The 26,245-nt window shown below is 39.7% G+C and overlaps 1 protein-coding gene across 20 annotated transcripts in view; it reads left to right on the top strand.

The window, feature by feature from the left end:
* The first annotated feature begins 6,612 nt into the window (after window positions 1-6,612).
* PHF21A (PHD finger protein 21A) overlaps window positions 6,613-26,245 on the top strand; it is a 164,084-nt gene continuing 144,451 nt past the window's right edge. For 2 of the 20 annotated variants that reach the window (XM_045825296.1, XM_045825304.1), the window contains exon 1: window positions 6,617-7,219. The gene's annotated coding sequence lies outside the window, so the exon portion shown is untranslated. The other 18 variants (XM_045825300.1, XM_045825284.1, XM_045825301.1 and 15 more) reach the window with 15 other exon arrangements.

Raw genomic sequence — 26,245 nt, 5'->3', positions numbered from 1 at the left:
GAGACACTTGAAGTTATTTTCCTAGCCTCACATATCAAGCAGTAGATGGTGACAGGACTTTTGGCCATTTATCATTTTGCAATTCTTTTCATTTGAGAAATCAAATTCATATTTGCACAGCAAAGCCAGTTGCTATCTTGTCTGGAACTCTCCACTGTTTTCTTCCAAACTCATTATAACTTTTTGTTACCCTCCTAATGATTAAAAACAATGTTTATTACAGAATTCTCCAACTTTTAAAAATGATTACAGAGGTGTGTTTGCTTTGTGAAAATTTAATGAAATGTACAACTTGTGATTTGTCCACTTCTCTGTGTGAAAGTTATACTTTAATTAAAAAGTTTATGTAAAAGATACTCCCAGGCCCCCTTATTTATATTTTAACTTAGCAGACATGTCCCTGCACCTTATTTTAGGACGGAGATACAATTTGCCAGTACGTCTGGGGAGGGTGAATTTTGCAACAGCACCTGGTCAGATGTAAACGTTCAGAACCAGACATACATTGTGCTAGCTGGGCATGCTGTGCCTGACCCCATGTGTTTTATGTGATACAGAGGTTGTAAAAAACTTATTAGAACATTATTTCAATAAGGGGAGGAGAACCTTACATTGTTGTAAAACACCTGTGCCCTGGTGAAACTCGGAAGATAGAAGGTTGCACACTACGGTTGAATGCTGCTTTCACTCGGTTGGAATCTGGGATGTTAGGTTTTGTAACAGGGTTTCATACATGTAGGTCTGTCAACCTGTTCCTCAGATTTCCAGGTTTCAGTGCTCACAGAAAAGAAATAATAAAATGATATGTATTTGTGCAATGTGATAGCATTTACCAAAGACCAAGAACAATGTCTATGCAGCATGTGTGACATGTTATCTCATTTAACTTCCACAATGACACTATGAAGTCATATGATTATTTCTGCATTTTGCATATAAGGAAACTGTGGCTTATGATAGTGCATCATGTCCCCAAAGTCAGGATGATTCCAAAGTTCCTGATTCCTCGAGAATAAGCCCTGTTACTCCTCATTAACAGCTTGGACCCTCACAACAATGCAGTGGATTAAGCATTATTGTTTTCTGCATTTTGGAGAAGAAAATAGGCCCAGGGAGATAAAGCGCTTTAGACATTTGCAGAGCTCAGACCCCAGCTCAGGTTCTCAGACTCCAAATCTGGGAATGCTTTCCACGAGATAATGTCATTGCTCAGGCCCACAATACAATTTATTTATGTTGATAATAGATAAACTAAAGGTGCAAATAACAAGATGATAAAATTCTTTTAACATCCCCAGTCTGGAGGCTCTCCCTGTGATTCTTTTAGCAGCTCCGCCGCTTCAAGGCAGACATTTCTAGCGCTCTAATTGCAACCATTTTAGATCCACACAACAGGTCTCTCTACCCTAGGCCCCTGACCTATCTACATCAGTTACTTCTGGAACAGACGTTGGAATTTGCTGCTGTGGAGCACAGAGTCACACACTCACAATGCACACTTGAATCTGTCTATGTGGTGTTCGGTCTAGTTCAGCGGCTCTCCACTGTCCCCCTCCCGGCCCACTTCCCCCCCACACACACAGGAGATGGGATGTTTGGCAATGTCTGGAGGTATTTTTGGCTGTCACAACTGCCAGGGAGGTGTTACTGGCATCTATTGGGTACAGGACAGGGATGTTGCTAAATATCTCACAATGCCCCCCACAACAAAAAAGTAGCTGGCCCAAAAGTCAATAATGCTAAGGTTGAGAAGCCCTGGCCTATTTAATTCTATTAAAAATACACACACACACACACACACACACACACACACACCTGAAGTTGCTTAGGATTAAATTGACCTTGGAGATTATGGCAAAGTAATGAATTTGAAGGTATTCCCCAGAGAGTCTACTGCTTATCTGCCAATATTTATTTATTTACAAGCTACCTGACCCATTTCCAATTATGATTTTGGCTTACCGGAAGTGTACACACAGGGCAGTCAAAGTGAAAGTCTTTTTTTAAAGATAAGACTATTGAGACAGTGGGGAGAAAGAACACACATTCAACTCCTGCTAGTCACTGGGGATTTTCTGTCATAATTCTTTAAAAATCACATTGATATGTCTTTTCTACTTTTTAAGCACTTTGTTGTTACAAGCCAGGTTTTCATTTATGCCAGCCCAGGAAGAATTAGAAAAGGTTTGATGAACTCGAATCGTTACCGCCCTGCCTCAGTGAAGAAGTGGGACCCTCAGGTTTCCAGACAGAGTTCCCATCTTCTTTTGGCTGAACTTTTAAGAGATAATGGGGCTACTTTTCAGCATGGAGTAGAAGAAAAGTATAGCGGTTGAGTAAAGCCTGGGCAGGGGAGCTGCAAGAGAAAGCTGTTCAATTAGTTTGGGGCGGGCGCCATCGCTGAAAACACTGTAACATTCCGGAACATCAGAGACCATTGATGCAAGGGTATGATGTGTACTATACTACTACAAAAGTGTAAAATAAGAAATCTAGAAGAAACTTCAGTATTTATTCTTTATTATAGTACACAATGCCTCTGTACCATAATTAGTATAATGCCTCTGTTATATTTTTCCTGTGTTTACAGTATCTGCATTAGACTGACAGTTCTTATAGAGAGCTAGCTGTTTTATCACTTTGAATATTTTATATTATCCAATAGGATCCTAATTAAATATTTTCTATCAAACAAAAGTTCCTAGCTCTTGTCCTCTGTGCGTGTGTACACACACACACGTGTGGCAACAAAGTAAACGTAAAACACAGAAACCATAAAAATACAAGAAGAAAATTTTCTAATCTTAGACTTTGGATGACCTCTTAAAGCATGGAGTAGAAGAAGGCAGGAATATGTAGGAAAATAGTGATAGATTGGACAATTTTTGTAAAAATTGAAACTGCACCTCAATGTTTAGTAATACTCACAATTTGAGTTTTAACTTGGCTCAGCAGGGTGTTTTGTACATCAGCTGGTTTGGGGGATCACGAGGCGGCAGCGGGGCAAAGCCTAAGGCACGGTGTGCCTGCTGCTGTGTCCTCACGTCTACATGTGCAGTGATTTCCCTCGAAGCAGCTTTCCATCTCAGCTTATTTCTGGGATTTTTACTAACTTATACTGTTACCTTTTCTCTTTAGCGCGTATGTCATTTAGCCTTTTTGAAAATCTCACCAGTTATTACCTTTACTTTATATATGAGGAACACCAATGTGTGTGTCTACCTAGGCGTGCCTAGAGCTTGAGAAAGACCCACCAGAATATACCGTGATAACAACCCCACAAACTCGAATCACCCCAAGACTCCTTGGACCCCACATGCCAGGTCTGTGCTGACAAAATACTGGAACTCCACGTGTTCACTTTCTCCATACTCACGTTAACTCAGAAAATGCATTGGAGGTCACACGGAAAGAAGTTTCATGCAGCCCCCTGTGCCAGGCTCTGTGTGAAGTTCTTTTCATGAATTATTTCATTCAGTCTTCTCAACAGCATTACCGAGTAGGCATTAATAGCTGCATTTTACGACATAGGGTGACTGAGACTCTGAGAGACTAACTTGCCTAAGGTTCCTCAGTGAAAAAGGAGTGTTACTTCCTATGCGTTGCAATCTAGGTCTGCTCGGTTCCACTTTCTTCACCATCTCCTAGTGAGGAAGAGTATGTAAATGGAGCCATAGTCTATCGATGAATCACAAGCTAGAGTATTCTTTTCCATAGAGTGTGATAGGTATAGGAGTGTTAGTTATTCGGTTAAAATCTTTTAATTACGGTGTAAATACCTAAAACATGATTTTGCCTGACACCGATTTTTGAGTGCTATACAAACATCTTAATTTAATAACCAAGCAACCCTTGGTACAAGTTCAGTGGCTCAATCTGCTATAGTCTTCTAAAGCCCAGTCAGTAAACAGCAGCTCGTGAACCCAATCCTACCCACTCCCTGGTTTTGTGAGGCCCACAAGCTAAGAATGTTTTTATATTTTTTAATGGTTGAGAAAAATTAAGAGTATTTTGTGACACATCATAAGTACATACAATTCAAATGTCAAGGCCCATAAATAAAAGCTTTTTAGAACACAGCCAGGCTCATTTGTTTACATTTTCTATGGGTGCTTGCGTGCTACAGCTGCAGAGTTGAGAAGCTGTGGCAGAAACCGGACAGTCTGCAAAGTCTCTGATATGTACTATCTGGGCTTTTAGAGAAAATAGCTTGCTGACCCCTGTTTCTATGCCACTTAAACATTCAAGTGTGATTTGGGTTTATGCATTTTTTCTACAAAACTCTGAAGAAATTTTAAACTCTTTTTTTTTTCCCAGAAAGAACACTATAGTAGTCTTGCTCTTTAAAAATGTTGACAGCCTGGGCCAATTTGAAAATGACACCGTTAGGTTACGTTCCAGTGCCTAGTCAGTCCAGCTTGAAAGTCGGCCTCCCTCCCTCATCTAAATACATTAGAGTTACCTCTAGATGGGAAAGCTGGGCCTTACTACCAACCTGTCCTTCCGTTATTCATCTTGACTGTGTTATGGGTTTAGTTTCACAACATTACGAGTTCATCCAGGCTTCTTGAATCATTTATAGGGGTTTTCATCTTGACTCTCCAACTCTCACACACTTTCTCTGCTGTGAATTTTTTTCAACAAAGCTCCAAGTACAAAATGGTCTACACATGTAAAATAAAGCCTGTTTTTTTTTTTAGCTTTTAACTTTAAGAAATTAAAAATTTAAAAAATTGCCTAAAAATTGCTTTTTCTTGGGAAATTAAACATCACGTTGCAGGTCATAGGAGAAAATACCTTCCTATCCAATGATCTCAAAGCACCTCTGGTGGAGAGATATAACAAGGTAAAGAACGTTTATTTATTTTTAAATACTGTTTACTTCTCGGGGGAAATACTATTTAATGGAAAATATGAGACCAGTAAGAAATACGAGTCTGAGGCTATTTCAGTTCTGCCAATGACTCAGTTTGACTTTGGGCAAATCGTTTTACCACTGTTGCTCTTTATCTGCAAAAACTGGACTTCATGCCTATGGGAGTTGCATGGCTAATCAATGCCTGGAAAATGCGTAGTGGCAGATGCTACAAAAGTGCTGAGCCTTAAAAACAAACCCACCCCCACCCCCATTTGTATTCAGTTGAGGTCGAGGTTTATTGTTATTTAACATTCGAAGGCCAACACTATGTGAAGTCCAGCGTGCTGTACAGGACAGATAATATCACTGTCCAGTAGGGATATTCTTTTTCAAATCTAGAATTTTGGACTCCCTCCCCTTTATTGTGGTTTGGGATTATTTTAGAATCCAGTAGTATAGCTACACAAAAACATTAAGCTTTAAGTTGAAAACTATCGATTAAAACATCTAAATAAACCCCCTCCAAAAAAAAATTAAAAAGGCCCTCCCCGCCCCGCCAAGAAACCTCTCAAAACAAGAATTCTTCTGATGTTTTTTTCCCCTTCCTGCAGTTCTCCATGTTACAGTCCTTGGAGGTAGAACAGGCATAAAATACTTTCACTAATAAAATATGACAAACCGCCGGATTATACGTGGCCGATTCCCAGCGATTGCCCTGCTACACAAAGCAGAAAAGTAAATGCCATCATCCCCCTTAGAACAAAAGAACTTAGGAATAAAAAACATGGAGAGGGGGGAGAAAGCAGCAATAAATAAAGGTGAGCGAAGGACCCCGTCCCCCGCCCCTCCCCAAAGCGAATGTGGGACTAAGTACGGCTAATAAAGTGGTTCAAGGGTAGTTATTTGGAAAGGGGGCGGGGTGGCGAGGGGGAAGGAGCGGGCGAGCGGCGGCCGGGGATTGCATGTTGCATTCGACTTGAGGTTGCATCTTTCTCCTGTTGCCTGGACCACGCTCCCCCATTGCAGTGCTTCCCCGTTGCTTCTCGTCGCTCCGGCTCTCGCGGCTTTTTTCTCCCACCCTCAAAACTGCTGTTGCACTGGAGGGAGTTGGGGCCGCTCCGGAGCCCCTTTGCAGCTCCTGCCGGCGGGAGGGGGAGTTGGTCTCTGGCCGCGGAGTTGGGGGGGCTGCAGCCGACTCCAGCCTCGCCTCGGCTGCAGCTACACAAGAGCCGAGCTGCAGCGCTGCACCGGCCCATCATTGCGGCGGCAGCGGAGTTTGGCCGCCGCTGCTCCGTGCTCAGCCCCATCACCGCCGCCGCCACTGCACTGGAGTTTGGCTGCTGCTGCCCTACTTCACTCTAGTTTAGTTTCACTCACTTTACATCCGGGTTTTTTCCCTAGGCAATGGGGGCCGCAGCACACCCCGTTCCTTAGGCAAAGTGAAATAAATTCGCCGCACCGACACGTCAAGTAGTCCGCCCGCCCGAGCGCTGCCGCGGGCCCCCGCTGCCCCCCCACGCCGCCGCCCCGTCGCCCCCGGGGGGGCCCGTGCATCCAGGGAGCCGCGGGCGAAGGCGCGGGGGCCCGGACCGGCCGCCGTACAACTCCGCCCGGCTGCCCCCTCCCTCCCCGCCGTGCCCCTTTACCCCAGTGCCTCCTCTACCCCCGCCCTCGTCCCCGCTTTCCCAGCCCCAGTCCCTCTTGCCCAGCTCTCGGGAGCGGCGGGGGCGCGCACGGCGGCGGCGGCGGCGGGCCGGCGGGGCCGCGCGGCGGGCTCCCGCGCGGGCGAGTGTGTCTGGGCCTGGGCGGAGGGATCCCCGGGCTGAGGCGGCGGAGGTGCTGCGGCCCGGGGCCGGGTGGTGAATGGGCTGGTGGTGCTCGCTGCTGCTGCTGAGAGGAGGAGGAGGAGGAGGATGAAGAGTTGGGCTTGTTTGTCTCCCACAGTTTCTCTCCTGCTGCTCTGATTTCCCCCCTCCTATTCCGGCCCAGGGCCTGTGTGTGTCCCTCCTGGAGGAGGAGGAGGATCCAGTTCCTCCCCCCCACCCCCTCCTCCCCACCCCCCCTTTGCCTGGGGAAGAGGAGGAAAGAAACAGCCCAGAGAGAGAGAGAGAGAGAGACAGAGAGAGTGAGTGAGAGAGAGCGAGAGGAGGAGGAGGAGGGAGAAGGGAACAACCTACCATCTTAACACACTAATATCTAAAAAGTGCGAGAGGCCCAGAGCAGCAGCAGAAGCAGCAGCAGCAGCTCCAGCTTCTTCCCTCCCTCCCCATGAAGAAGAGTTCCCTCCTCCTCCTCCTCCTGCTTCTCCTGCTCAGAGTTCCTGCCTCCAGCTGCCAGGGGGGACTGCCAGCCAGCAGGAGGGTGCAGTATCCCAGCTTTTCCATTCTCTCTTCTCCTCACTCTCCTCTCTCTCTCTCTCTTTTTTTTCTTGAGTAGCTCTATTTCCCCTCCCTCCCCCTTCCCCCTCTCCCCTCCTTCCCCTCTCCCTCTCTCTGTCTTGTCTCTGGTATTTGTCTCTGGGAGGAACAGGGGCTGCTTGCCTGGAGTTTGTTGTGGGGGGAGGGGAGGGGTGTGTGGGAGGGAGGAGGAAAAGGGGGGTGTTCTCGCCAGGACCCCGCAGTCAACTTGAGATTTGAGCAATAACTTCCCCTTCGGGGCGCCCCCCTGCGTGCCCTTCCTATTCCTCCCCCCCTAAAAAAAAGACAATGGGAAAACCTTGTCTCCCCCCCTTCTTCCCCTCTGCCCTCCACCCCTCCCCAGGATAAATTGGAAGTAAGTTTATGAGCAGCCTCGGGAGCCTGGGCGCTAAGTGCAGGGCCGGAGCGGGTGACAGAGGCGGCGCGCCGGGGGTGGCGGGGAGGGGGCGTCACATTGTCCCAGTTGGGGGCCGGGGAGGGGGCCACCGGCGGGGGCGGGGGGCGCGGAGCCTTGTCCGCCCCCTTCGGCAGTCCCTCCGCCCAGGGATGGTCGCCTTGGCTCTCTCATCACCCTCCCCCTCCCTGGGATGCTGTCGGGGGGAAGTTTTTATTATGATTATTTATTTAATTTTTTTTTTTTTGGAAAACCATCTTGTTTGGTGACTGAGGGATCTGGTTATAAAAAAAAAAAAAAAAAGCTGCGGCTGCTGACGCTGCCGGGCCCGAATGTGTGTGTGTGTTGGTGCATTTGTCTTGGGTAGCCGGAGAAGCGTTGGGGAAATTCCGCTTATTCTTCTTCTTCTGCAACTTGTTATTCCGGAGAGTCAGCCTGCACCCCTCACCCCGGGGCCGGCCCTCCCGCACTCGCCCCCGCCGCCCGCGGCCGCGGGGCGCCCCCGGGACCCCGCGCGGGCCAAGGTTGGCAGGCCGCTCAGAGAGGGGCCGCGGCCGCCCCTCCCCCGCCCGCGCCCCCGCCGGGGGGGAGGGGCGCGCGGAGTGGGACTCTTTCCGTTTGGTCCAGCCCCGTCGTGCACGCAGTTCCCAACACTTCTCGTCATCCTGTCTTTGGTCTCTTTATTCTGCTGAGCGGTGCTGTTAGGATTTCTTTTTTTTTCCCCCTGACCACGTTCGCTATGGTGGGTAGCAGCAAGGTGGCACTGTTAGGGGAGGGGTTGGTATCTAGATTTGGGCACCGGGGGAAGAATGTCTCCTTTCAACTTTGTCTGGCTTGCACCCCCAGAGAAGGCCACACGCCGGTTGTGGGGTGCAGATGTGCCGAGAGTGATTTCTAAGTAGTTGAGTTGTTGAAATGAGGATACGGCTGCTAATGGTAGGCAGGTTTTGTTTTCATTGGTGAATCTAGTGTCATCATATTCTGGTCATATGTTGAAATATTCTTTGTTTAGGTCTTGAAGTAGGGAATCTCACTCTGCACGTCCACATTGTGTTGTTTTTAAATGTCTCTGCATGTATGCCTTTCTAGAATATCAAACGTGAGTTAAGGTCCGGGCCTGTGTGGGCCTCGGCACTGGCCTTGACAGTGAACTTTGTGGCTGTGTTTTGGATTTCAAAGATTTGCCCTATAGTGGGGGAGCGAGCTGTTCATTTTTGTTAATAGTGTTAGGAATATAGATGCTTTAGCTGGGGACTTTAGAGAAGGAAGAACATTTATATATTAATAATTGATAGCTGAATATTAGAATCAGATTAATTTGGGCTGATGAAAGTTTTTTTTTTTTTTTTAAAGCAGTGTGCACTCTAGGAAGGAAGCGTTTTCATAGGCATACTTTATAGGGGTTCTTTAGGGCAGGGAGCTGAAATATCTCCTTTTATAGAGGATACTCATCAACATCTGTTGTTTCATTGAGGGCCTGGTAAAGGGATTGAAATTGGGGCTAAGACATCTAAGTGTACTTTTCAGTGTTTTATGTTGTTTGTTTACATTTGGTGTTTACTCATGTTTGGTCAGTAGAAATAAATAGGTCAGCTTTTCTTTTGGTTTTGAAGACTAGCCCCTCCCCCTCTTTGTAAGTTTCACAATCTACTTGGTTCCACGGTATTGTAGGAGACTTACTCCATTTTTACTGGAAATACTATTATGCATTTTGATTTTGGTAAGTTCCTGCCTGTTCCCTTTTCCTGGCTCCACTTGTATATGGATCTGCATCATGGACTTAAAGTGAGCTGTAGGTGCTATTTAAAATGTCTGAAGAATGTATTTTAAAATCCCAGGACATACCTTTTGATGGCAAAGAGTACATTTTTGTGTATACCCAATGTTTATAAAAATATTTTTGTATTGAAAACTTATGTAGATGTACAACTATCTCTGTTTATAAAAAATTTCTGTACTTAAAACTTCTGTAGATGTACAGCTACCTTTAAGTGAAGAGCATGGTAATAGTGCAGCAAATTCTCAAAACGCAAACTTCCGGCTAACATGTTACAAATATTTGAGGTGCTCTTCTTTATGTCAGACGTTTGCTTTGGTTAACATAATAGTATTTGCAGTATGACTGGCATTGTTTGGCTGGCCGTAATCGTCTTTTGCTTGAGTGCTTTCGATGACTTTTTAACACTTTTTAGATAATTTTACAAGCTTTCTTTAAGCATTTTGCACTTTGGACTCAGGCAGGTCTTTATGGAACTGGAATAGTAATAGGTTAAAATGACTCCTACCTATGCCAAATTTTATTTTTAAGAGGTGTAAGTGATGGACGGGGCCCTATTTCTTTTAGCTTTGAAGGGTCCACCCTTTTTCCCATTCAATCATCTGGAAGGAGCTGCCTCAGAAATATTCTTCTTCTGCTTACATGAAGAGCTCTAAATGCTATCCAGCAGGAGGTGCTACAGCAAGATAAAGCAAATCTCTGAATTTTGAGGGTCTTGCTACTTACGACAGCTCCACTTAGCTTCAACTAAGCAACAGGATTAACACCCTAAAGTTCCAGAAAGATTTTGAGTAAGTCCATTTAAAAATTCCATTAATAAATTACACTCGCTATTTAAACCTGAAATCTTTGATGGCTTTTTACCTGCTTACCATATTACACAAAGTAGATTTGTTACTGTGGATACCTTAAGAATGCTATGCATAGTTACAGAGTGCTGTTAGAATTATTTTATTGTGGAGTTATTTTATTTTGGAGTTATGTGCAATGGGTATACCCAAAAGTAGTTCGTATGACTTGGGACATTTTGTAATCATCCCCATAATGTTAATACAAATAGGATTTAGAGTACTTGAGATTTTGGAAAGGGAGATATTGTGTGAAGAAAATTTTATACTTTTTTGTGTTTATTTTTTTCTTGGACAACTATCTTAATAGATAAATTCTTAGGCTCTCAGCTTTATAAATATACATATGGTTGATGTATTTGAATTGGCCTCCAAAAGCTGAAACTCTCGAATTATAAGTAAAGTTATATTTGTGGGCATAGATCATTGCTTTACTGATGATATGTCCACTAGTGGTAATAACTCCATAAAGATAAAAGAAGTTTCATAGCATTTATAGTCCATGGTTGTTTGAAACTCTTGTTAGTGTTAGGTGCATTGATTTATCACTGGAAATATCATGCTACTTGGTGGCTCGTAAAGTTTTATATTAAAGTTTAAAAACTTAGGAATGTATAGAAAATTTGATAAACCTGCTTTGAATTTTGCCTGTTTTCTAGACATAACACAGATCTAGACAGATCTTTTTTCTCAATAAGATCAAATGAGATAATACATGTGCAGGTCCTTTGTAAATTGTCAGGAGCCAACAGATGTTAAGTTGTTGATATAGGTAACTAATTAATATATGGACAGAAACTTCTCTCTTTCAAATGTTAACTTTCTCCATCAGTTGGGGAATGAGTGCATTAAAAGTGCACCTCGAACACCTTAAGATTTTTTTTCAGTACTGCTGTGGTTACCAAAAAGCTCTTTGTTATAGTTTTGAAGCTTTGTTTAAAAAATGCTGCCTAGGCAGTTTCTCACAATTCAAGAAAAAGATTATTTTCCTTTTGTAGATCTTGTGAAATGTGTATCTCCTATTAAAGTTTTTCTTCGTTTCATTGACGTGACAGTAGTTGATTTTAGTGAATATTTAAATTCTCAATTCTTCTGTAGACTCTCATTAACACACAGAGTAACAGATGTCACAGTTAAGGTTTTGGTTGTTTTGATTGATTCTGCTAACTTTGTGAAAAATTCTCACTAAATCTTTCAGACTTGTTTTAAAGTGAAAAAAGTATATACTTGTATACATTAGTATTAGGTACATGTGTATATCTTTATTTTTCTGTTTTAGAGGAGTGCATGAGGAAATGACAACTCAAATCTAGAGGGGTACACTGAAATATTTTTGTTTAAAAATAACTCAGAAGTTTAACGCTCAGAGGCTTGAGCTGTGGCTTTCTTAATAGACTGTTCACAAATTTTGACTGAAATAAAATAAAATATAGATAATTGGGAGTCCCTATGTTTATGAGCATATCTTAAATTTTAGAAGTGACTGTTCTTTATGAAATAACCCCCAATTAGTAATTAAATATACAAACTCGCTTCTGTGAAGAATGACAGAAACATTTAACTGTTTAGATAAAACTGAAACCTCTTAGGGTAATGCTAACTTTTCATCGCGCAGACAGTGAATACTAAAGCTTTTCTTGAGGAAATACTGAAGTTAAGGTTATATTAATGTGCTTTTAAATTTTGTATCCTTAGTATCTTATTGCTGAAGGCTTTTGTATTTAATTACTATTCAAAGGGAGAAAAGGAAGAGATTAAAGTTTTAGGTCTCTAACCTTTGACAGAATTCCTTCATATCTATATTCAGAGCTGATTTCTTGAAACATGTTTGAATCTTCATATTAATATGTGCTGGGAAATATTAATGATTTATGTTAACTTCTCAAGAACTTTTGTACGTGGGCTTTTTTGTAGGCTCTACGTATTCCTAGGGAATGTAGCAATATATTCTGATCCCTTTTAACTTACCAGGAGTGTATTTTTGCTGCTTTAAGGTTTTTTTAAGAGGTAATTTGTTAAAACTTGCATTAAATTCATTATAGACAGTTATTTCTTAAATGGCATATGCTTTCTTCTTTGTGTTTGGGTGTATATGTGGCTGTATTGCTTTATAGGCTTTCATGTAATTCTTACTTGCATATTAAGTTTTTGAGCAGTTATCTTTTGTAAGAATGTTGAAATAGACTTTTAAAAATAACTTTTATATTACCTGTCTATCAGTTCAGTCTTAACACTGGAGTGGTTGTAAACTCTTCCCCTTTAGAGATAATATGTGAGATTCCGTCATCCTTTGGGCTTTTCTGAAGCAACTCTCTTACACTAGACATTTGTTTGGAAGTTTGAATTACCCCTCCATTGCTCTCTCCCTCCAATACACTGCAGCCACCCCCCCCAAAAAAAAAGGATAGTGAGCAGGTCTCATTGAAGGAAACTTTTCCCCCTATATTTTGGAATCATCTATGAAGTGTTCTGCTTTTTTTTTTAAAGTGGACAAAAAAGTGAACTGGTAATGTAGAGATGGGAGGCAATGGGGCCTAACAGGTTGTTGATCTAGGCTTTATTTTGACTCTGGTTGTGGGCCTAGGGGAGAAAAATAACTTAAACACAGAAGCCAGAAAGATGGGTTTTGTTTTATTGTTTTGGCTGCATTGAGAATACAAACTGTCAGTACTTGAGGAGAAGGAACAGCAGAAAGGAATTGATTTTTTTCTGCTGCAGATCCAAGTATTGTTAACCATGTGCATCTCTAAGGCAGCATACTTACAAATCAGGCAGTAGTTGAATTTTTCACTCAATTAACAGTCAGAACCCTAAACTGGTTTTTAAAAAATTTTAAATAAGTACCCCAAACTTCAGAGTAACGACAATAATTTCTTGATAAAAGTGGGTGATAGTAACCATGGCAACTGCTATCTCTGGTCTTATGGACAGTATGTTGTATTGATGAAGCTTCAGATCCTGTTGTAGCCTGTCACTTTTATGGTGAAATGTAGTAGCATGTGTTGCAGGTGATTTTTAGCTGGATTGTGTTGAATTTGTTTGCCAGCTTATCTTTTCTTGTTAAAAATTTCTTGGACTGTGTTCCACAGCATGTTTGTGAAGGTGCTGTTGCCTGAAAATAACCCACCACCTGTGTTAGGCCTCCTGATGCAGATTGCACTGAGTTCTTTCCCTGCCCCCTCCTTCAGTCTTGCAGAAAATAGGGGTGAGTGTAGAATCCATATCCACATAGATGGCAGCTTTAATTACCTGCTTGCATTTGGACATGTGATCGATAGCTTTTTAAAAATCTTTGTTTTTAAAAGATGTTCGTGGATGAGAGAAATGGGTCTATGGTTGGAATATTTTTTTCTAAGTGTTCTTTCCAGAAACAGGTGTGTGTGTGTGTGTGTGTGTGTGTGTGTGTGTGTGTTAAGTATGTGTGTGTAATGAAGGGTGGAAGTGGAGGGATTAAATTTTGAGTAAGAACTTAACAAAAGAGGAACTTAGAGTTTCTTTCGGTGTGTGAGGTAGTGTTTTGGACATGTATTACTATAGGAATCTCTTTCCTAGTGGGTGGTATTAAAGTATGGGAAACGTTTTCTTATAAGAATTGTCTTTAAGAAAAATCATTTATAAAACATAACTTGAAAGACTGTTAAGAGAAAACTCAGTAAAATAAAATCTTTCATTTTGGGAGTAGGATAGAGAACTTTGAAACAGGTTCAGGTAAACTTTAAGGAGATTGTTTCAAAAATTATGTTTTTAAATATAATTTTGAAATTCAAACTTTTTGCTTTTTTAAGTATTTATTTTTTAAGCATTTCTTTGATATGCTTGTCCTATATATGGTTTTTCTAATGTGAAAATATTGAGCTAAATTTAAATTGATACTTTTTTCATTATGTGCTAAAGAAATTGTGCCAGAGCAGAACACAAATGAATTAGATCTGAATTTGACTAACCCTGATAATAAGACTTAGTCAAATTGTGCTGGATGGTTCAGACTTTGTGGAAACTTAACTGTGTAGAGTGAAGAAGTGGTTTCCTTAACTACAAGCCCCAGAGTGCACTGCGGGTTTGGGTGTTTTTTATTTTTTTTTTCTGCTTAACTCCAGAATAGAGCATTGCATGCTGGGTCCTGTAGTTGATTTAAACAGCACAGGGAATCCTTCCCTCTTGTCTACTCCATTTTATACACATCTTCCCAAGCCTCTAGCAACTTTCTGCTAAGTAAAGTTTGCTTGCTAATATCATGATTATGCTGCTGACATTCTAAAGTGAGTCTTCAGAAACATCCTAGTGTTTTAGTTTACCTTAGATTAGTTTGTTGTTTTTTATCAGCTACTGTAAGATTTATATGTAAAATAACAGATATATATGTGTATATATATGTCTGTGTATATATATTGAAAACTTAGTAATTGTAATTTTTTTTGTCTGTGATGATACAGATCTCTATAATAACAGCATTACTGATTGATAGTATAGGCCTCTGGAGCCTATAATTATTGTAGGGCCTGATGTGTATATGCTGTTCTCTTTTCTTTGAATGGGGACGGTTATTCAGTAAAGTTGGATAGAAGGGGTTTTTTTGTGTGTGCCAGTATTTAAGTTTAGAGGGTTTTTTTTTTGAGTCTTCTGTAATAATTGTCAACATCTCAAATCACAGTATTCTTGAAATGAAAGACAGATTTCCAAAAATAAATGTGGTTTTAGTGTAAATTTAATACTTAAAATATAGTCTGAAAGGTAGAGAAAAAGATAAGGTTTCTTTAATAGTTTGCTTGTATTATCATTTAAAAAATTTAAATTTCTGTTCTTCCGAGGGCTCTAATACTTTGTTAATTATTATCAGATTGTTGTTGCAGGGATTGAATGTTAAAAATCTGTGAGAGTGTTTAGCACAGTGCCTGGCACCTAACAAAGGCTCAGTAAATGTTTAGAATTAGCAGCAGCAGCAGTGATTATTGTGATTAAAAAAATACCATGCTCTATATTTTTTCTCCTCTTGTCATTATTATTTGATCCGAAGCCCAGGCTGTTCTAACAAGACCTTGAAATTTTTCACCTATGGTAATGATGTGGCGATTCCTTAGAATTTGTTGCTGTAAATAAAATGTGCTTGCACCTTAATTTCTCCCTGAGTGACTTATGCCCAAAGTAGACAACCAGCCGGTAGTAGCAGCATTCTGACCAGACTCAGTTCTGCCTATTCAGTACTCCTTGCCACTGTACCATACATAGCCTTTGACTCTGGAGAGTTTAGAAGATAATGAAAACTTCTTTGTTCATAATGTTTGCACTGGTAGAATCCAGACTAGTTGATTAGTGAAAATAAGATGCCACAAAAATGTTCTTCGTGTCCCAGTGTGTGTAACCTTGGAAAAATTTGGTTGTGTTTAGAGGCAAGGGCCAACCTATCACCACAATTCACAGTGTTACAGGATTGATATGTAATCGAGGTCAGTGAGCAGCCCCAGAAAGAAAATGTAGTTTTAAGTCTGTGGGCTGTACTTAAAATGTTAGGTTCAAAAAAAAAATCACATGTCTTTACTTTTTTTTTCCTTTTAGGCTGCTCTAACTTCTTTTAGGCTCTTGAATTTGTAGGATATTTTTATCTGCAATGGCTAGTCTCTTTTAGCTTTTTGAGAAGAGAATGGGTCACCTGGGAATATTGGAAAAAGTAAGCATAAGTTGCAATATATGTGCTTTAGTTTGAGTGTATGCAGAACCAGGGAAATGCCTTTCTCACCTGTTTGGCCGGTGTGTACTCCAGCTTTTTCTCTTATGCAGAGTTCCTCGATTATTACTGTTGAGGGCTGCTGTATTCATTTAAGAAAACTCTGCCTTTAGTACTAATTATTTAACTACTGGTTTATACAACAAACCAAACCACTATAATAATATTAACTATCCCCCCCAATAAATGTGAACTGAAATTTGTTAATGTTTGTATATTAGACATTAGATTTTTTTAGACATGTTAGTATTTATAGGATCTGGTCTGACATGCATCCACTGTACCATTATGTACCAAACATTATGAGTAGTTTGATTTATTTTATATTAACTTGTCTTGTAAAGACCTAACATTAAAATGAAATAAATTCAGTCATTCCAAAGAAGTTAAATACAAAGGGCTAAATATAAAGGGAAAGTGGTCTATGGTATTAACTAGCCAATGCAGGAAATAACAGGTTTGGATGAATTCTCCTTATCTACATGTTATAGTTATATGTACTTCTGAAATTCCTCAAATACTAAAGTTGGAAATAAGGAGGGGAAATGAGCGTGCAAATGGCAGATATGTGTAAATTCCCTATGGAGTCCTCTGATACGCCTAAATTACTGATCACAGTTTTCTGTCTTTTTTAAAAATGAAATTTCCCAGACCAGTGTAAATGAAACAGTTGTGACGATGTCAGAAGATTGGCTTCCCTCTTGGTCCTGCCACTAGCTGTGCATTCACCCTTGCTGGGATTTAGTTTTCCCAGTGGTAAAATGGGCAAAATGTAAAAACCTGCTTTACTGTGCTGTTAAAAGTATTCGATGAGCTAATGCTCATGAATGTAGTTTATAGATGGCAATAATGTATGTAAATTGAGTGTTTAATCACTAATAGATGGCTGGATTTTAAGGTATTTGTCCATGTCCTGTTCATAATGTTAATATTAAAAAAAATAAATACAAGAAAATCATAATTGGTGATCTAGATCCCCCTACCATGGCCAGTAGACAAGTTCTTACATGATTACAGGATAGTTCTTGACAGTGTGGGCTGACGCATTTGTGTGTGTGCATGTGCGTTTGTGTACACACAAACATCATAAATGTACCGGTGTATTGTGGCAATGAAAAGTTTTAGTTATGAATTTGTATGTTGAAAACAATTTCATGTGTTGTTATATAAGCTCATACAAATATGTATATTCTTAGAGGAATGGCATAGGCATAAGACTTTAAATGTTTGGCAAATTATGAAGTTTTTGTACCTCAGGGTTATCTGTTGTTATAATATTAATAACACTGATGTAATGTTTACTGAGTATTTATTATGTGTAGTGCTGAGCCTTTTTACATATAGGATCTCATTTAATTTTTAATCTTCACAGCAACATTCTGAGGAGTTGCTGTTATTTCCCTATCCCCATTTGACAGATGAGGAAATAAAGGTTCCCATGGAATCACATAGGTAGCAAATGATACAATCTAAATTCAAGCCCAGGTGTGATTTCAGAGTCTCTCCTCTTACATCATACTGCTGTACTAAACTATATAATTCCCATAGAAAGTGAATTACTAAAGAAGTTTTCAATTTACTGAAATGGCCACAGTGATGAAGTTATCATTTTGAGAATGTTTCATATTGACTTTGGTTTGGGTTAGGTTGAATATTTTGAAAATAATATGCATTGGAATGGAGCAGAAATAAAGTCATGTAGGATATGCCCCTCACTGAGCACAGTGCCTGCCTAAGTAGGGAGTGGGGTCTACTGTCTCTTTCTTAAAAGTTGGAAGTTGGGCCCTTTAGCACGGTAGATTATTTTATACATTTTCTTAGTAGATGCAAATATGTAGTTTCCATTTGCTGTTTCAATTAGTTCAGTTTAACTATCAACATTTTAGAGGATTTATAATATTCCTCTTAAGAAATAGTTATATGTAAAGTAGAAAATTAAAATTACCCATTCTTATTCAGCTTTTAAATTTTCCTGTGTATTTCAAAATGTGTAATATATTAAAAAATATAAATAGAGCCCTGGCTGGTGTGGCTCAGTGGATTGGGTGCCAGCCTGCGAACTGAAGGGTCGATGGTTCGATTCCTGGTCAGGGCACATGCCTGGGTTGCAGGCCAGGTCCCCACTAGGGGGCGCAGGAGAGGCAACCACACACTGGTGCTTTTCTCCCTCTCTCCCTCCCTCCCCTCTGTCTAAAAATAAATAAATAAAATATTTTAAAAATAAATAGAATTATACCATAATACTCTCTGAAATCTACTTTTTTCAGGTGACTATTTTTAAAACTTGCTATTTTTGAAAATAAGGCTCAGGTGAGAAGTGGGAGTAGAGTTGGAAGGAGAGGGGTGGGTAAGACTTACGCATTTAAGATTATAAGCCTAATGCCCTAAAATGATTATTACCTATGGGCAAAAAGCATTTTAGGTACGTTTTATTTGTGCCTAATGCCTTAGGGATAGTCATTATTATTTTTAAAACTTTAAAAATTGTTAACCAATTTAAAACAACAGCATTATTTTCTGTCCTGAGCAAGTATTGTAATTTAGGCAGCATCATTTTCAGAATTAAATTCTGCTAGGTTATTCTGGCAGCTACTTAACAAAAAGATGCGGTTTCAGATAATTTTTTTTAAACTGGTAGCCTCTCTTCTGGGTTGAGACATTCATTCAATATTTACAAAGTAAAATAGTTTTAAAACTAAGAAAATACTTGTAATGTTTTAATTAATAGAAACTCAAGCCAGTACTGCTTAATCATCATACAGATACCCTGCATAGGAATTAGGCCTGGTACTCACACCTTAATGTGTGATAGTGTCAGCTGACCTCACCCTCATCCCTGTCCTCAACTCAGCCATCGCCAAATGCTATACTGGTAACCCAGCAGCTTTTAAAGCAGCAAAAAATAAAAAAAAATTAAAAAAAAAAGGGGTAAATGATTGGCCATGCCAATAATTTATGAAGTGCCAATGATTTGCTTTTTCTTGCATTATATATAAAAAAAGACACACTGAAGTCCTTATAATCTCTATTAAATATAATCTGATTCTGGCTTTGAGAGTTTTAACTCATTACAATGGTTATTAGTCATAATATATCTTCGTAATTTTTAAATTAAAAAAATTTTATTTCATAGGAAATAACTTTTTCATTATAGAAGTTAAAAAAAACGTCTTTCTAATACTAGAAATGCACTCGTATCTAAGGTGTTTTTTGCTTCTTTAGACCCAAGTTTTGTGAAGTGCTGAAGCCTGGCCTTGCACGTCTACGAATTGGGTCTGATAGGGTGTGGCAGTTTACTTACAATATAGTCAGAGTTTTAACAAGCCAAGTTAAGAGTATTTCTCATTGGTAGCATTCATATATGCTTTTCATTTTATGTGGCTCAGACCATGACCTATAATATTTTATTATTTCTTGTAATAGTCTTGTAAGTGTATCAATGGCTCAGTTCATGTCATGGATGGTAAGGCTGAGGCAGAGACAAGAATTTGAGTAAGTTAGTGTCAGAGCCTAATTTTCCTGACTCTTGTTTTGGTTTCAGTCTCCAAACTTTAAAAAATTATGGCCACCAGTAAATATATACTTCTGTATAATTTTCTGAACTTAGTATTTTACATATGTTATAAAATGTACTAGAAATGCGAAATTTAAAAAAGGGTCAGATTTAAAAAGACGAGTTAATTTTTTCTCATGGCCCCCTTCCTTCCCCAGGTGAGGGTACCTGCTTAGAGACTGCGCCCTAGGTAGGCCGTTCTTCTGTGGAAGAGGAGGCCATGGGGACAGCGGGAGGGCAGTTGGCACAAGGTGTGGGGCTTTAAGTTGGAGTGATCTTTTGCAGCTTTTTAATTTTAAAGAAACAGCCTTTCTTTCTGAGAAACACTGAAAGATTGAGAGTAAAGGAGAGTAAAGGCCTTGAGAGGGTGAGCTTTAAAGACAGAAATGTAAGCCTCATTTGTTTCCTTTAGAGTCGACCAAGGGAAAAGGCTGCCTACCCTGTGGAGATGGCAGTGCCTTTTCTGTTGTTGTTAGGCAGTTTATAGAATGCAGGATAGCTTGGTAAGCGTCTTCTCTGTGCCTGGTGTGACGTAACATTGTGGAGTATGCAGCATGCATGTTAAATACAACTGGTTGTATTTGGCTTTTTGCTGCAGCACGTTTGAGGATGCCTTAAAAAGCAATTGCCACCCGATAGAGTTGGATATGTGGAAATTATTGAAATCATCATTTCATGGAGACCAAACTTTGTAACTTGAATTATTCTATTTAGTATTTGTTTACTTTGCTTCTTTCCCCCTTCCCCCCAACCCTCCAGTACCTCAGAGCAGAATTCTTTCTCTGAAAGGAACAGATGCTGTTAACTTATCAGGACCCAATAGTAAAAAGCCTACCAAAATCTCTGTGCTGCTTATTTTCTTTATTTAATCTATATGCAAAGTATATTGTAATTATTGCTGTTAGAGGGTTTTAAGCTGATGGTTCCTCCCCACCCCTTTTGTGCTCAGGGGAGATAGATTAGGAATGCCAAATTGACAAGTTGGTATAAAGAAATAATGACCACTGAAATAAAACAGTAGTTCAAATAATAAGCAAACCAGATACAAATGTAGAATGAAAATATCTTTTAGTAAAATGTTAGCATTCTGTACTTGGAACAGATGCCACATTAATTCAAAAGAGAGCCCAGAAAATGTGGCAACTTTACGATGTCAATGGAGGGAGCTGCAATAGTTCCTGTTCTCATTGTGTCAAGTTCTCAGTATCTCCAGGTCTAGTCCTGTTCTGTGTATTTGTTTTCTGTATGTATTACATATTAATACACAACTATTAAGTCCATGCTTAATATTTTATTTATGTAATTAAATACATTGTCATACTTAATAGACATTAGGGTAAAAAGCCCAATAACTTGTTATGCAACAGTAATGGTTCTTAAGTATGCATATCAAGATACGTAAAATCTGAGGCAAAAATGGGCTTTTCTCTGTACCCTTAAAGGCACATTTATGATAATAAGATAGTCATTCTAAGAACTGAGTCTGTCAAAGAGGCCCTAGTGGTTTTTGAATGTAGAATTTGGACAAGTTGCAAAACTATGAGAGTTTTGCATTTTTTTCTCATTTAAATTTGTAGTTATCATTGGACATTTGTTATGATTTTTAAGTAGCTTAAATTCATTCATTCCTTTTGTGGTATTTTTTATGGTGTTTGGAAAGAAGAAGAAAGGGTGATGGAAGGGCACTGTGCACACTCGGATACTTCCAGAGTGACATTCATTTTATAGAAGGTTGCAGTGGGACAGCGCTGAATTGCCCGTTCCTTCCTCTGCATGGTTAGTGTGGGTCTGAGTGTGGGGAGAGATGGGCTTGGGGGCTCTTAACCAGATTTACAGGGTGCGACTTCCTGAACAGGGCAATGATCTAATCACCAGGGGCATATCCTGTGTGCCTGTAAAGAAGTCTGGTGCGCATGCTTAGAATAGCCCTACAGTTTTCTCTCAATTAGTCAGACTACAAAGGCTTATGGTTTAGTAATTTTGTAAAGGTTAAAAGTTCTGTTTTCATGCGGTTCAAATGAAGGGAGATTGTTTGCATGGCAGTACAGTGCAGTGGTTAGAGAGTATCCGCTCTGGAGCTGGAGCCAGTCTGTGTGGACTCAGGCCCTGACTTTGCCCTGTATTAGCTCTGTGATCGTGGCCAAATCACTTCACCCTCTGTGCCTCTGCCTCTTCATCTGTAAAATATGAGTAAGTAATAGTACCCATCTTCCGACGTTGTTATGAGGAATAAATGAGTAAATGTGTTAACTATGAGAAGTGTCTGACACCTAGTAAGTGCTAAATTAATGGTAGCTATTATTAGATATTATTACTTATCTTTAATTCTGGACTCCTCTTCTCAAGGCTTGAGACAAGTGTTGCATAGTGGGGGAAGAGCCTTAGCCCTGGGGTCTGTCTTCTGGGGTGGAATCTCAGTACAACCACTTAAAGTTGAGTGTGTGACCTTGGACTAATTTATTCATGCTCCCTTCAAAAAAGACTTCTCCAGTGCATGCTGTATACCAAGCACTGTGCTGTTTACTTGGACTTCAGTTTCTTTATCTGTAACTCAGGGATGATCATACCAACCCCCTTGGATTGATGTGAAAATTAATGGGGGAACTCTTTAAGATATTTGATAAGCAATAACTGCTATTATCATTATTAGTGTTACAGTCCCACTAAAAGTTTATGGGGAGAGAATAAATATGGAAACAGCTTAGCTGGAAAGGAGAGTGTTTTCCTGAAATGTCATGGTGAGAAAAGGTGTGGATGGGAAAGTGTATCTAATGAGTTTTTGTTTGTGCCTACCTCCAAGAAAAATAGAAAATAAATGGGAATATGTCAGATTAACAAGGACCTTAAAAAGGATTTCACGGCACTTTATTAAAACCCTTAGTGTGATACAAGCTTTTTTGGTACAAGATATTGATGCAGCTTACAGTAGGTCACTTAGTGTCAAGGTAGTAAGGAGTAGACTAGTCATTGTAACTCAGAAGTCCAAAATACTAATTAGCTGGTCAGTCCATTGGATCTGCTGCTCAGGACAAATTGTGTATGTGTGCGTGTTCAAACCTTGAGAGCACATGCTTGGGTGTAGTAACTAATGGAAACAGCTATAGAACCCCAGAGATACAAGAGTGGCACACAAATGCTTTCTGCTAACGATGGACACAGTTTTATTTGCCTTTTGATTTGGGCATTTTGGCTTTGTGAAATTTCCTTTCATCTGGTGCCTGGTCTTTCCTTATGGTGATTATTTTCTTTTTATATTTAACTATCAGGTGTTACCTATATCGAGTCTAGAAACTGGGCCCGGGAACAAGTTGATTATGATAAAAGCTACTCTTTGAGTCTCTACCTTACAGTAATCTCAGAATTAAGGTTTGTTTTTTTTTTTTTTGCTAAGAAATTTGCGTTTTTAATATATGCACTAGTATGTTTATAGGTATAGGGGTGTGTATGTGTATGTATATATCTGGTAAGAAAAACCAGGAATTGAGGAAAGGGGAATGATCATTATGTGTTAAATAGAATTAATTTTATTCTTTCACTACTAATTTGGATCTGAAACTTTTTTGATCTTTATATAGTTTTTTTTTCTGGGATTCAACAAATGTATTTGTAATAGCTTCTCAAAACATCCTGAATATGCTATATATTGTCCCCGGTGAGCATTTGAGTTAAAGTGGAATATAGTTGACCCTTGAAGAAAGCAGGGTGGCACTGCGTGGGTCTACCAGCATGCAAATTTGCTTTTGGCCCTGTAGAAGTGGACCTGCGCAGTTCAAACCCAAGTTGTTCAAGAGTGAACTGTAATAGTTTCCACTAACTTTCTGTTCTCCTTTACCAGCTGCACCATATGATAAAGGTTTTGTAGGTGGATGGAAGTGTTTACTGTATTTTATTTTGTCTCTTTGCCTAAAACATTGTTTCTGCTCTCTGAGCAGAAATTTCAGCAAGTTTATTTTGATAAAGTACACAACATATATTTTTAAAATTTAGCAGTTTTATAGCAGGCTCTACAGTTTTCTTTTAGTTAAAAAACTGTAATGTTACTTTACAATAGCTAGAGTGGTCAGTAAGTAAATCTTTGCAGTTTTAGAATCAGCATAGCATATGTACAGTATTAAGTTTCCTTCAGCTTATATGCGGGGCCTGTAAAAATTGCTTCTCTTTGGTAAATGAAAGTGTAAAAAGTTTAGAAGTTATTTCATTTTAATAAATGTAGTAGTTAGAAATAGACTCTATGGGGTCTTTGGGATTGATTTAAATAATTATGTTATTTGGAAATCAATTTACCTCTGCTTAATTTGTAAAAGGTGGGGCCACCGCCTATGACAGGGCTGAACCCCTGGACCCCTGGTGCGGGACCTGCCCTGCTCAGTGGCCCCTCAGCGGCTTCGCAGAGAGCTGCGGGTCCCTGGTGCACACTGCCTCCACTGCCTTTCCTGTCCTCCCTTCTCCGCCGAGACTTCTCTGTGTGCCTGCCGCCCTGTCTGTCTGCTTCTGTTCCTCACTTCCTCCAGAGCTACCACCATCTCATCCTATCTCTTTAAGTCTAAGAAATTGTAATTGTTCGATTTTAAACAGAGAGCTGTTTCCAAGACCTTAAGGCTTTAAACAGTTTGTGGGTCTCCCCATTTTGGGCCCTCAGCCAGGAGTTGAGTTGTGAAGTAACTAAGTGTGAAACATTTTTTCATCTGGACTAAGGGAAAGAATGGAAGACCTTTTTACCGCAGAAGTTGCTGTATTTTCTGGCAGGGGATGAGGTTGGGGTGTAGTGGGGAAATGGGCAGCTTTGTTACTTAACTAAGATAAGGGAAATAGGAAGTATTAACTTATTAGATTGCCCTCTGTAGTTCACTGGGCGTATTAGAGAAAAAAATTGGAAATGTTGGTGTTGCTGATTCTGAAATTCTTTTGATTTAGTAATTGAGAGGGCTAGTAAAATTTAGTTTGTAAAATACAAAATATGACTATGACACCTCATTATTACGTGTTGATTGTTTACGTTTCCTTAGTTGGTAGTTGCAAAATGGCAGACCCTTTACAGATTTCTCCTAGTGGTTTTGAACTGTTAACTGAATTGTCTTGGTAAGAAAAGTAAAACTTGAAAATTAGCTGTGGTTTCATGTTAAGTTAGTGGCTATGTTGGATTTCAATTCAGTAGCTTCTAAGACCTATACCAGGCATTTCATTCATTATTTAATTACACATAGAGACAAGAGTCTTAACTTTACAGGATTTTTAAAAACTTATTTTATGGAAATGTAAAAACATATACAGAAGTAGAGTGAATAATATTAACAAACCCCACCTACCTGTTACCCAGGTTCAGCAGTTACTAGCATTGTGCTAGTCGTTAACAGTGTGTGAAGCATATACAAGTTAAGTAACTTCGTTTTTAAAACATGCAATTTGAACAGATACATTGATCTACTCAAAGAAGAATATGTGTGAAAATGTTAACTCTTTCCATATATTGTAAATTTAATACTGTTCATCACCTTTATGGATAATTTTGCATTCATGTCTTTTAACTTATTGAAGATGTCTGAGCCACCACTGACTTCATGGAGAACCACATCTGCTGTAAAGATTTTAGTTTTCTTACACTATGAGTTGCATTTTATTTTATGTACACTTGCTTATCTGCAGCTTTTGTACGGGCCACCAATAATGGTCATTTCTAGAGCATGTAGGGCAATATTTAAGTCAGCTTGAAGTTGGAGATCACTGAATCTTGTTCTGCCCTCTCATTCTGCATGTTCTATTTCTATTTCAGCTGAGTGTGTGTATTGATTGACTAAGACGTACATGTTATAGCTCATAAATAGTTTGTTAAGGAGGGAATTTTGACTGCCTGCTATCCCTGGACCTAGTAACAGTGATTAGGAAGTTAAGTTATTTGCTCTCTTGTTTGAGCCTCCTTTGGTTGTGGGGCCTGTTCATTACTAGTCGCTACAAGGTGATGGTAGCCTTAGTTCTGAAGTCCTTGCTTTTATTAGTTTAAATTAGACCCATAGGGTTAATTATTCCACCTTAATGCATGGGGAAGCATAGTCTTTGGGAACTGTGCGTCTAAACCCCTGTGCAGGGCATTGAAAAGGCATCTTGAACGTTATGATGCTGTTTGGCATATTTAGTTTAGTGCACGGAGTGTGCTTATTTCACAGGACTCTTAATAAGCTCCCCCTACACTAAAGATAAATTTAAAAAATTATACTTAAGACGACTTTGTAGTATTCCCCAGTAGAGTTCATCTAGAGCAGCCAAACCTTTCTGAAGTGAAACTTATTCCTTTAACCGGTATTCATTTAAGTGGGTTTCTCTGTTCTTGGTTTCCATGGAAATAGCGAACAGCTAACGTTATTTATAAGGTGGAAGTAAAATAGGGTGCCTAATGGGACCCCATGCTGCTCTGATGAAGAGACTTAGGAAAAAATTCCATGCTCATGGGATTTTTTTTTTTAAACAAGGTTAATGGAAGCCCTGATTTCAGTCTTCTGTAACGGAACATATTTTTGGTCTTAAAGGCTAGCATTAATATCAAGCAAACTTCTTTTTTGGTCTGTATTGCTTTCACTTTCAAGTTTTAGGACCGCTTACTTGCCAGCATGATTGAGGCTGTGTGCTTCAGACTCCTGCTTCTTTGTGGTTTTTGTTTCAAAAGTTAAAATCCCCAGCATAT

Source organism: Phyllostomus hastatus, unplaced genomic scaffold, assembly GCF_019186645.2.
Source record: "Phyllostomus hastatus isolate PE091 unplaced genomic scaffold, TTU_PhHast_1.1 phas_scaffold_585, whole genome shotgun sequence".
Lineage (NCBI taxonomy): Eukaryota > Metazoa > Chordata > Mammalia > Chiroptera > Phyllostomidae > Phyllostomus > Phyllostomus hastatus.
The sequence above is the reverse complement of the archived record's forward strand: the minus strand, read 5'-3'. Positions and strand labels throughout refer to the sequence as shown.